At 44.2% G+C, this 12,988-nt stretch overlaps 1 protein-coding gene across 4 annotated transcripts in view; it reads right to left on the reverse strand.

The window, feature by feature from the left end:
* Positions 1-12,988, reverse strand: part of SUSD6 (sushi domain containing 6) — a 79,394-nt gene that overhangs the window by 63,957 nt on the left and 2,449 nt on the right. For all 4 annotated transcript variants that reach the window (XM_027459462.3, XM_027459460.3, XM_038179581.2 and 1 more), the window contains exon 2: positions 9,815-9,901. The gene's annotated coding sequence lies outside the window, so the exon portion shown is untranslated. The remainder of the gene's footprint in view (positions 1-9,814; positions 9,902-12,988) is intronic.

The following is a 12,988-nucleotide window of genomic DNA, read 5'->3' on the forward strand; positions in this document are numbered from 1 at the left end:
TTACCAAGGGCACCATATGGTCTGTATCTGAGGTACAGGGAATGAGTTCATTCATATTTAAAAGCAAAAGTAATAGGTCACTCCTTCCAAGATAACTTCCAAGATAAGAGGGAAAATGCCTATTTCCCAACTCCACTCCTCCAGCCCTATCATCCCCAAACCAGATTTCCAAACCAGATTTGGCTTTCTGAAGAACTGGTGCTGCCATTGCTCTGGCCTGGACAGCCAAGCTCAGAGCACTTTATTACAAGACGCCACGCAAGGAGGGTGAGAATGCCCCTTTAGTGGTTTTGTTCAGCCCTAACACAGCCTGCTTTATCCACAGCCCAGTCAGAGCTGCAGTGCTGAATGACTAAATTTTGTCAGTAGATTACAGCAGTGCTCTGGAGCTATGATGCATTTGGCAGGAGAGTCGATGGTTAGCACAGTAAATCTTAACTACTATCCTGGAGCCATCTTTAACTCCTGAAAGTTCTGCCCATAATCGCAAATAGAGGTGGCTCAGATCTGAACACCCAAGAAATATCCTTTGCAACAAACGTGGCAGCATTGCTTTCTAATGTCCTGCCAAACACAGGCACAACAACTGAGAAGTCTTCTGCTCCAGCAGTGCTACCCCACAGGGGTCTGCCACACAGCAAACTTACCATACAGCACACAGAAGTTAAGCAGGACAATCTCCATATATCCTCATCATCTCTTTAAAGAACACGTCAGTTTCAGTTTTCTTCTATTTGATCACTTGTTGGTAGGTATCACTTGGCTGTGAAAGTGCTCTGCAAGTAGGTAAGACCCCTGGTATCAACAGTCCCTCAACAGCTGTCAAGATACAGCACACAAGTTCATTCATTTTTTGTAGAGTCCCTTTTTCCCACTAAGGCCTTGCCGTATTTGCTGGCTCTTTATTCTTCCCAAAACTTGACTCTGCACTTGCTCTCTGCAATTCAAGTGTTCACTTTGTCGATTGAGTTTTCATTGCAAGAAACGGATAGCAAAAAAAGGATTAGAAGGATTTTGCAGCAGTGCTGAGCAGCCTAAGCCACAAAGAATGGTGTACAAAAGCCTGCTCTGACAACCAAGTGCCAGGAGTAAATAAAATGGAAAATGACAGGCCAGATTAGCAAGCACCAGCGCTAGCTCCCAGATCCACCCAGGTCACAACATGTCCTGGTCTCCCCTCTCCATCCCTTTAAAGCACTCCAGCCTGAGTCCTGGTACACGGCTGCCCTGTCTTACACATCGCTGTGTATTTGCCTCTCCGACCACGGAAGAGAACTTGGCAAGAAACCCAGGGATGAACACTCATACAAAAAGAGCAACTCACAAGTGTCTTCAGCAGAGCCAAGCGTTTGCTCAGAGGTACTCCCATGTTCTTGGTGTGCAGCTCTCATATGGACTTCAAGTCCCTTGCCAAGCAGCAAGGCAAAAAAGCAGTGCAGCAGAGATGCGACACGGACAGCAACTGTGCCTGGTTAACAGCCTCACTGCCAGGAAGTGCAGGAGGAAACTGAGATCCGATATCCGAATTTTACCTATTGCCAAGTATTTACTTAGAGGTGGGTGTCAGGCTCATCTAAGGATCAGAAACTCCAACATTATGCTTATAAAGCCCTGTTTTTCACGTTACTGTTATAGCATTAACTGTTGTTTTCTCCCCTGCTTCCCCCCATGTGTTTCCTTTACTGGTGATCCTGCTGCGAAAGGACACACGTTGCACTGGAAAGCAGCAGAAGCGGTGTACTCCTGTGATTAGCAGCCTCCAGGATGTAGCCAGGGAAGTTGAAAGCTGAAAGCAGACTTCTGACTTCAAGGCCTTCTGCAACTCTGGAAGCCTGTGTCACACACAGCCTAAATTATCCCTGTATAAGATTTGCTATGGCATCAGAAGTCACTCACAATCAATTTCTAGCAAGATCCATACTCTAGATTTTTTCCGTGTGAAATGGAAAACCTACTGCCAGCAAAACCATCACAGAATTAAACGCATTTCCAGACTGGGAGGGGGAAGCAAGAGGGTGTAGGAGGGGTATGGAAATCAATAGTCTTGGAAATCACAAAGACTAGCACAGCTTTAAGCAAGTCAAAAGCCACTGGGAGAGATTAAATACAGACTTCCATAACAAACACTTCTACAGTCTCTTTTCTGTCTGGTATCATTAACTCCGCTTGTGGCTAACTGTGATAAAAGCCACAGCAACTCTTTTCAGAAAAAGAGGATTTTGTGGAGACAAAATCTAGGCCTTTTTTTTTTTTTTTTTTTTGTGTGTGTGTGTGTTTGTGTTTTTTCTATGTGGAACTGGGAATATCTTACATATTACCTGAACCTATAGGTGCACGTGGTGTTCACACCACACTCTGCTGCAAGCAGCAGTGGAAACCGGAGAACAAAGGAAGGTCAGAGCAGACCAGAAGCTGTGTGGGTGACCCCACCATGTGCACACAGGACTGCAGGAAGTGGCAGCAGTCAAAATGACCGTGCACATGTGGCACCTGCCCTCTGAAAAGGGTGAAGGGGACAGAGAGAGAGGCTGGTATTTCACAGGGCAGAATTATTTCGCATTTTCTTTTCCCAAGCCTGCTTTCTCAGCTCTGCAGTCCCAACGTTAAACTTTATTAACAAAAAGAGGCACAATTATTTCCCGCTTAAAAGCGGTTAAGCTTTGCCTCAGAAAGTCTCACTTTGATCCTCTAATTACTGTATGGATGACAAAAGTGTTTTTTTTTTCCTCTCTCCCCATAAATTAAAAGGAGCTTCAGGTGTTAGAGATGCCCTCAAGCTGCTTGGCCATGGTCTGAACTCACCTGACTCCCGATTGCTCATCACATCATGCAGAGTAGAGAAGAAAAACAAACACAGTCAAAGCCTTCAACCCTGGGAAAAGCACATTTATTCTGCAGGATACCAAAATGGCTATATCTGTGTCAGTGGGCATACTATGATCTGAAAGGAGAAAGTAGCATTTCACCCTCCAAACTCTCACAGTCTTACATGAACAGATGTAAAGCAATTTTTCAGACAAAGGTAGGATTTCCCAGTTGATAAAGTATACTTAATAGTCACTGCCCACTAGGCATTCAGAAATCTCAGAGCAACAGGATTTCTGTTTCCTGAACACTAATTGAGCTTTCCTGTCCAGTGAAGTCTGGAGAGGAGGAAGCCATTCTGTTTGATGCAAAAGCAGATGAGGTCTGGCTTAGCGCCACTATGGGAAGAGGTACTCAAATCCACCTTTTCCCCAAAAACGACTACACCTCAAATTCAGGCAACAAAACAACAACAAAAAAAAGGGACAAAGTATCCTGGCTTTTTGTTCAAGAGATTCATGCAAATCTTATTCTGTGGTATAGCTGTCCCATGTATGTTTGTATCCTAGATAAATTCGGTAGCTTATTTAACAGCTGCTATAGCAAAACGTGCATCTCCAGTCTGCAACACCATGAAAAGCAAAATCAGGATCCTACTCTGCTTCTTCCTACCTTAATGTTTTCCAGCTGAGAAGAGCATTTCCACAGTAAGACCTGTTTTTTCCTTTCCAGGCCACATAACAGCCCTGTATTCCTGAGTTTGGCACTTACCTGAGACCAAATGACCAGACGAACGAAGACGTGTGCCCTGATACAGCGATGCCCACATCTGCCACCCCTCCCTGTGCACACACGGTGCACAAACTCTCATCCTCCCGTGCAAAAACAGGGTCATGGGCTCCCCAGGCACCACCTGGAACACCAGGGGTGGCTGGCACAGCCCTTCACAAGCAGCTGGGAGCCTGGCAGCCTTACAGCCACACACTGTAAAAACCACAACATAATGAAGTCGCGCACCACAGTAAAAGGCACGCAGCAGCCACACATTACACTGGAAATGGACGTTAATTGTGGAAGTAAATCCACATACAATTTTTATGCAATGAGTTCTAGCTTCTGTATTTTAGCCCGTCTTATTCCAGAAGGCATCAGAGAAGTTCATCCCGGGTTACAGAGGGCTACCTATAAATAACACAGCCAAGCTATCCAAGGGTAAGCCTCACCCCAGCAACATCTTCTCCACAGCAGTATCAGGGAAAAAGAACAGGTTTAACCTTTTAAAATCAGTAAGCTAAACAGGATTGAATTGCTTAAAATAGCTTTTGCAAAACACACTAAAAAGAAACATCTACAGACAAATAATACTCCTGATCCCTGGGTTTACCACTGAAAGCATGAGAGACTGCAGAGGTGTTTGAAAACATCATCTTTATATGTATGGAAATGCTTTATATATCCTAACAGATTTATGTACTATAATGCTTGTTTTCATCTGAGCATGAAGGGGGGAAGACAGGAAGGGAAAAAGTTTGTCTTTCTGGGCAAACATGTTTTTACGCTATATGGGACAAGAATTTAAGAAACCTTTATGCACACAGAAGAAACGGGCTAGTTATAATTAGTTACATTTTTCTATGCTCTTTTTTCCCCTCCCTTCCTCCACTGCACACTACTTGCCTTTAATTGTCATTTGTGTCCCCGTCTGAGAGCATTGCCTAGCACACTATAGATTACATCTCAATTACAGACAGACACAGAGCTAAGGAAATTGATCTACTGTGAAAAAATTCATGTGATCAATGAGCTCACCCAGCTCATTGCTCCATTTCCTGCAGATGCCAGAGGCTTTGACTGGCAGGAAGCATGCAGAGAAGCCCAGGCAACAGCCACACAACATGCATGGCACTGTGCAAAGCTTGCATTAATGCTGCCTGGACTAATCACCTTTCCTAACCTCCCTTGTTTGTTTGTTTCCTTAAATGCTAATAGAGCCTCCTGAGCAGTCTGTTTTCAAAGTCACTGCAACTTAAATACCCTCCTCAGCAAGCAATTCCTGGGTGGCAGGCCCAGCATCACCTACTGCTGAGCACACTCACCAAGGGACTCCATGTACTCTATTTCCAATATTCTTATTTTATTTCTCTTCTCTGAAAAGGAGAGAGCATTTCCACAGCAGTCTTTCACGCATCACATACAGAGTGTAACAATCGCCTTCACGGCGCAGGCCTGAAATAACACTACTGAATTCATGGGCTCATCCCAGCATAACTAATGAGTTAAGCCAGCTTCAAAAGGCCTGTTTAAAGTATCTTATCAGCTCCTCCTTAGCCTCACCCTTCTCCAAAAAGTTGCCTCTACTTGAAAAACAGGCTGCCTGCTACACTTACAGCAAATTCTACTACCATCACGTACAACAATTTCGGCTCCGTATCCGAAAAGGACACAGAAGGAATGCTAAGATGATCATGAGTCCTAGAGGAAACAAAATAGATAGAATTTATTGATTTTACATTTAATATTGTTCTTCATGTCTTGAACGACAGAAGAAGAAACTCTGCACTCCTTACTGCACCCATCCTATAAAATCTCCCACCTGTGGGCGTTATATGAACTGAGCGCCTAGCATGAAGTTCTGAAAGTCAATAAAGTGGTGATGCTTTGAACTTCTGTGAGGTGCTGTACAGCACCTACGTCTGTACCCACACAGAATTCAGGATACGTGCTTGTCCTTGTTAAGGTGCTTTATTGCCTAAGCCAAATAATATCTCTCAATAGCTTGAAGTACCACTTTACATAGAAAGGTGGTGCAAAATTCCTCTATGTACTCGGAGCCTGTTAAACACTTGCAATAAAAAAAAAAAACACATAACAAGGTACACTTGAGACAGCAGGAACCTGTTATGCCACAGTCACATGCACACTGGAGGACTGTTACATACCAGCTTGCTTTAGCAAATACGGTTCCTTGTCACTAAGTACCTCAGAGAATCACATCTTAAATTCAGTAAGGCTTGTCTGGAGCAACACCTGGAGAGGCTGCAGCAAATGCACAATTCTGCAAAAAGCAGCATTTCTGATTCAAATCCTCCTCTTCAGTCAGCACCTACCAATACATTAGCACTGTGCTGGAGATGGCAGAGAAGAATGGGCACAGGTATGCAGAGCAAGCAGGGCAACAGAGAGGGACTTACAAAAGGCAGCGCACACCCAGGCATTACCTTCACATCCAGGTTGAGAGAATCCAGAAGCATGAGTGCCAACTGTTTGACATTCAGTGGTTCAAATGCTTCAATTTCTTCCAATTTCAGAGTTCAGTCCCTTTCAAAAGTCTTGTGTGTATACACAGCTACTTTCCCATCTTCCTGTTCAACTTCACACATTATGCAAGGCAGCCTCGTTTTAGTTCAAAAGAGCCCAAGTTTTTCTGAAGAATCTAACAAACACCTCCTGCAAGTCATCCATATTAAAAAAGAGGCAATGACAGGTTTCAACCTACACTGCAACAGACCTATCTTCAGGTGACATACCTCTCAAACAGGAGATTTACTACAACAGGTTTCTGTAACAAGCTGTTTTTCAGATGAATATTTCACATCAACGGCTTCCTCCCAGACTCTCGCTGCCATAAAACTGCTGCTCTACCAATATAGAGGTGAGTTTCTGCTCCCAAAACCCCTCTCTATAAGTTACACACCAATAACTATGATGCTCATTAACAAACAGTTGTCTTTTCTTGCAACTTTTATGACAGATTTGCTGAACCAGAGAAGTCTGCTTTTTACCTCACCGCAGAGCCCTTCCTGTTGGAAAAAAAGAGAGGATTCGGACCAGTGAATGGCAGACCAACCACACTGCTGATTTCTGTGAGCAGACACAGCAAGGACATGGGTGACACCCATTCCCCCAAGAACCTTCATATGAAGGTCCCACCCTTGTACAGGAGAATCAAGTCAAGCTATACATCTCATGTGAACCCAGGTCACCTCACCACAGCTTGTTTTAGGGAGCATACAAGTCAGAAGCACGACTCCCTACCCAAATCAAAGGGGAAATACCACCCTCATGTTGTGCTGAGTCCCACCTCCCACCCAGAGGTGAGGTGAGACATATCGCCACCCACGTTGACCCTTGATGTGTTAGTTAATGGCTAAACTATGCTAATTAAAAACTCTAGCTTCCCACTAAGGGATAAATACAGATGAAAAATTAAAAACCAAGAAGAGTCTGTAGGTATGCATGGAGGGATGCTGGTGTGCACCAGCCCACAGCAGAGCAGCCAGCACTGATACACACACCCGGGTGTTAGGCTTCCCATATCCCACGCTGACAGAGCAGACACGGGGGGAAAGACATGTAAGTGCAGGCTAGAGAGCATACGAGGCCCTATGGGAAACTCTGAACAAGGTCTGTTCAGAAATGCTTCTGCAATCTCCCTTCTGTTCTCACTTCACAGGGTAAAAATAACAAGAAAGAGGAATCCTGTCTTCTGCACTGCAGCCTCAAGTTCCTTCTCTCTCACACACCTCCACCCCATTTCAGGATGACTGTTCTGTATCGTACAAGACCAACATTACGCTGAGAAGTGATAGATTGCTATCTGTAAGCACAGGGCTCGCGCTCACAGGAAATGCCCTGCAAAGGCCAACTGAGAGCAAAGGAAAAAAAGATAAAGCCCAGCCACACATGTGCATCAGAATCAACGAAAAATTCCTGTTCAAAAGTGCTCATAAACCCCTTCCTGCAGCTAATGCTTCCATGCAAGTTCACTTCAGGGAGACACTGGGCTCCTCACCTGTGTACAGTCACTAGCAAGAAGTTTTGGCTCTGGACTCCCAGCCCCAAACGGTTTAAATCAGTCTCCTCAGATAGGCCCCATCAGAAGATGCTTTTCTCTCTCCTCCCCAGTACTCTTTCACACACTTTGAGTTCAGCTTACCTAGACATTTCAAACCGCAAGTTTTTGGGCTATGCATACAGATTTTTATATCATCACTTCATGCCTTTCCAATTCTGCATGTAAGAAAAATGCTCCATCAAAACAGAACATCGGGCTGATACACATCTGCTAGCTGAGCGGGTGCACTCAGTTTCTGTCTTCCGGGGAAGCTCTTTAGCCCGTCTAAATCCCTCCTGTCCCGCTGTTCAATGCTGACACTAAAGAGGGTCTCAAAACACCCTGCAGGGAGAACAGTCCCTAGTGAAAGACAGCAAACCCCCTTACAAATTCACCAGAAGGCCAGCTCAGCCGGACTCAGGACAGATTATCCACTGAGGATTGTCACCAGCTATCCCCAGAGAACCCGCTATCACAAACCAAGCAGCTGTGCTAGGAGACCTGCTTTTACAAGCACAAAGATGATCTTCCCCTCAGCTTTGTACTGCTGAGGAAAGGCTAAAGAGGCTAACTGGGTACACTTCAACCCTTCCTTTCTTGATCTGCAAGGTATTTTCCTAATGCCTTTGTCTGACCTTCCAACACAAGCCCTATCCAGTGTCTTCATTACAACCTCCTGCCCGTAGCCACAAACAGAAGTTGGTGAAAAGGCATGTTTTTTAGTAAACTATTTTTCTGTTAAATGCTAAGTCATATATCACTATATGCTTAACATATTAGTTCTTCTCTCTACTGCCATGCAGGTAATCTTTAGACTGGGAGGAGATCATTGGCATAAACATAAATAAACATAAAATACATAATATGTAAAATAAAACAATACATAGCTTGCATATACATTCCTCCTAGAAAGACTTAGAGGCCTTTGGAGTCATGATCAAAAGTTAGTCTCCTTAAGGGTTTTTAAAAACATGTGAGAAACAATACCTGTTTGCTCTTGCCAAGGAAGGAGGAAAGAGACAAAAGGAAGAATGCCTTCTAAGTTTCACCTACGTGCCTACTTGCATTTTTTCAGTCGCATGTCCCAACATGTAGCAAAGGATGCCGCTACCTTCAAGCCCAATGCATCTTTCATCAATGAAAAGCTATTTTCTCACACAACGATATGAAAAATAAGCACACACATCCACCAAGACGTGCCTTTAAGTGAAGTGTGCAAGTACCTCTTGGGAGCATCCAGAAAATCTCTGAAGATTTCAACGAGCACTCCTAGCGAGACCCCTCAAAACTCAAGTTAAGCCTTTGCACTCAAGGTAGCTGCTGCAGGAAACAAGGACAACAGGCCAGCACAGCAAGAGGCAGCAGAGGAACTTAATGCCTCACCACTGCTAGCAGGATCTGGGGGATGAAGGGGGAACAGGAGGAATTATCCCTATTCTGATTAGCATCAGGACAAAGGCTCACATTAGTTCCATCAGCACCAGGACTCTCCTAGAGTACTGAATAATAACCTTGTTGAAAGCATTAGAGGGATTTACTCCCCCCTGCTCAATATACATCCCTTCTCTTAAAAAAAGAGTCCAAATTGTAAGGTCCGAAGAACAGCTTGATATTTAATTACTTGAAAGACATATCCAGGTAGTTTCTTGCCACTGATTCACAAAAAAAAATAAAAAATAAAATATCTTTCTGTGGTGTCTTTTCAAGGATAGCATTTGGAAGCAGGCACACACACAAAAAAAATAATTTTTTATTCTACAGAAAAGATCAGATAAGACAGGTGGCTTATCATGCACGGTTAACTCTAGAAGACAAAGGAGGTCAACAGCTTCTAGAACACCGCCAAGGAGTGGTAAGGGGTAAAGAACACCAAGGAAAAAAACATCTTGTGATACTTGTGATAGCCAAACAGCATAAAGAACAGGTTACAGAGGTATCAGGAAAAAGGCTGAGTTATGGCTATAAAGGAGTCGGTTCCTAATAAGGCATTTCAGAGCACTAGATTTCAAAACAGGAACTAGCATCCGCTAGCAACACGCGGATGTGTCGTCACAGAAGAGCAATATGGAAGGCAGCACAGTGTGACTTTACTCTAGGGAAAAGTCACCAGCGTTTGGACAAAAGTTTAAAAAGCAAAGAGGAAAAAACAAGTAAGCACATTAACTTTCATCTTACCTGGTGTTGACACGAGCTGGCATCCAACCGTTGTCAAGTCAGTATGATAAAAGTGACGATTCCGTGATGATAGGTTGATTCGCACACCTAGGAATGCACAAAAAAAGTAAGCATCAGCTATGAATATATACATAAGGGATAAGAGCAGCCCTGGCACATAAAAGAGTCTCAAAGCGGTGGGTAGAAGCAGTTCTATTATGTTTTTAGGACACAGGCACGCAGATATGCTTGATTCAGGCATTACCCACAAAATTCTTACCTGGGTTTGAGATTTACGGCACAAGTTATACACAAAGAACATCCAACACCACCTGCACACAACCCATTTAAAAACCTCAGGATGGGAATGGATCATGGTTTCAAGCACAGCAGAGAGTTACTGAAAGAAGTTTTTCAGCAGTACCCGAGCTTCATGAATTTTTTTTGATGGGACAAACTTCTGAGAAAAGTTACCCAAAATACACAAAGTAGAACTGCATCAAGTCCAGCTACCAGATACACACACACACCTTCACAAATAAAAAAAGGAGCGACCACAAATTGCACGTACTTCCCAAACAAGCATAGGAGAAAGGATATTTACTTCTGTGGAACCAGAAAAACACAGGTGTAACTTACAGTGTCTTATCCCCCCACCCTTTTATTTTAGGATTAATACTAACATTTCAGAGAGGTGAAAAGAAAAGGTGGTTACAAGTAAGGCAACCAGGAAACTTTCTCTGCTGTGGAAAGCACAGCCTCTGACGGCAAACTGGGCGAGCTGAGTGTCCAAAAGTGAAAGTAAAAGCTCTGCGGCTGGGAGAAGCAATTTCTGCCTCGCCTGCTTACAGCTCTTGTTTGTTAAACGTCCCATTATTTAATGAAACGTGACATTATTTAAATGTCAACTTAGTGATTTTCAGAAGCATGCCAGTCCTGCAAGACAGTCAAGCAGCAAACCAGCAGCTGACTGGAGCTGGTCCCGCAGCTAATGAAATTAAAAGCAAGCTCCTCTTTGTGTCTCTCACTCGAATTATCATAAGCTTACCAAAACACACACCCCCGATCATACAACCCAGCTCCCCACACCCACAAAAAAGAACAGATCTCTATTAGCAGAGTTGTATGGTTTTACAGCCTCTGCTCTCAAATCCTACGATGAATTTCCAGCATATTTTTTGTCGCACATCAGAGAAGCAGCTTGCAGCATTTCAGGATCACACAGCTCTTTGCAAAAATGCTGTAGTTTTATAAGGACATGCCGTAAGATTTCAATTACAGGAGAAGCAGGAGCCTTCATCCCCTGAAGCAAGCAGGATGCCCCTTCTGCACCTTCAAAAGGAGCGAGGGGCCTTGGAGAGGAGCTGGGTTCAAAGCATCATCCCCCCCACGTGCAGCCACTGGGCCATCGGTGGCACACGCAGCAGCAGGTGGGCAAGCGAAGGTTTTACACCCTCAGAGTGAAAGTTTTACATCCCCAGAGGGTTGCTCTGGACTTTCTGCACTTCTCTTTTTCAGGCACAGACGTCAGTCGCCCTCGCAGGCCCGTGTCGCGGTGCAGAAGGGGTTCTCCTCAGGCCACGTACCGACACTGAGGGAAAACCTATACTGGCTATTTTTGCAGCAGTTTCTGCCTCAGCTTTCAAGTATGATGTACCCACACACAGCACAGGATGACAAATTACTGTAAGTCTTCTTCACTGAACATCAGTTTTCTTTCACATCTGGGATCATTCGAGAGCAACACACACCCACCATACACTCCCCCCCCCCCCCCCCCCCCCCCCCCAATTAAAGAGGTTTTAATGCGATTGTATCAGGGCAGGCTGCTTCAGGATCTATTCCTTGAGAACTTTTCAGAAGTTATTTACAAAGAAAAAAATCATGAACGTTTTAAATGGGTTAAGGACATTCAAGCATTTAATTAATCTATACATTTAGAACTAGATATCCAAGTTACAACTCCTTTCAAATGCAGCTACCTTAACAGCTACTGCTGAAAATGAGACAAGGTACAAATCTATTGAAAGGCCTGTATTTTATTTACAGCATAAGAACATCACTCTCTCAAGCTCTCTTAAAAAAATCAGATCTTTTTTATTTTTTTTAAGACCATAGCATAAACAGGATTTCCCTCTTAAAAGATACATTCCCTTACAGTCCTGCAGAGTGATCCAGTATTCCAGAGCAATTTTCTTTGTTCACCTATCTTCATCCCCAGGCAAGATTCAAACTTGGTTTTGATCACAGACTCTTTCAATTCCCACTCACTTTATTACAAAGCCCCATTAAACCAATGCAAGAGACAACCAGGAGCAGCAGCAAACCACAGAAACGTTTAACTACAAACCAAAAGGAAAATGAGTTGAGAGAAAACATAAACAGTTTTAAAGTTTAAACAAAAATCCAGAACCATTTTGAAGCAGTGTAAGCTGAGGACAGAGACGGCATTAAACCCAGTTCACTTCTGAGCAGGAGGTTAAAACGGAGCACACTTCAGCCTAGCAAGTTCAAGCATCTACGAGGAAAAGTCATTCACAGAGCAACGAGTTCACATCGCCGGACCAAAAGCCGTTCTAGTTCACAGCATGAATACGATGCAGTGTTTCCCCCAAAGGCTTCCAGAAGGCAGCTCCCCTTTTCCCTGCTCCTACCATCTCCAAAGGCCGCGTTTCACCTTGCCTAGCAGGTTACGGCTGCGGAGGGGACGAACGTCCCCTTCCACTTACTGCCCGCTTGCAACTGGGAAGCAAATTTACGGCTGGGTGGGCTGGCTGCCAGGCTCGCCGTTTCCCTTGGGGAATCACCAGAGTGACACGAGACACATTGATCCTTTTTGCCGTGGAGAAGGTTCTCAGTGCGTGCTCCACTTTCCGGGCCTGCCCATTGTTCAGAGCTTCAGCAGGGAAAGCCAGAAGCTGGGGGAAGGGGGCAGTGGAAGCCAAGGGCAAGAGGTAGGAGTTTTATACCTCCAACTTCTGATCCTGCAGCTCTTCTACAGCATGATCCTCCTTATTAAACTGCCTTGAATTATCACAAATACCATCAGTTTGAAGCAAATATATTAGGAAGCAAACAATAGGCCAGGCTGTCACTGGTCTTTGGGAGCCTTCAGAGGGAAAAAAAAGGCATGGGTCATGCCAAAGCATGCTTTGGGCATTACCACAAGAAAAATTCTCTTTATTAGCATCACTC

The sequence above is a fragment of the Anas platyrhynchos genome, chromosome 5 (genome assembly GCF_047663525.1).
Source record: "Anas platyrhynchos isolate ZD024472 breed Pekin duck chromosome 5, IASCAAS_PekinDuck_T2T, whole genome shotgun sequence".
NCBI classification, from domain to species: domain Eukaryota; kingdom Metazoa; phylum Chordata; class Aves; order Anseriformes; family Anatidae; genus Anas; species Anas platyrhynchos.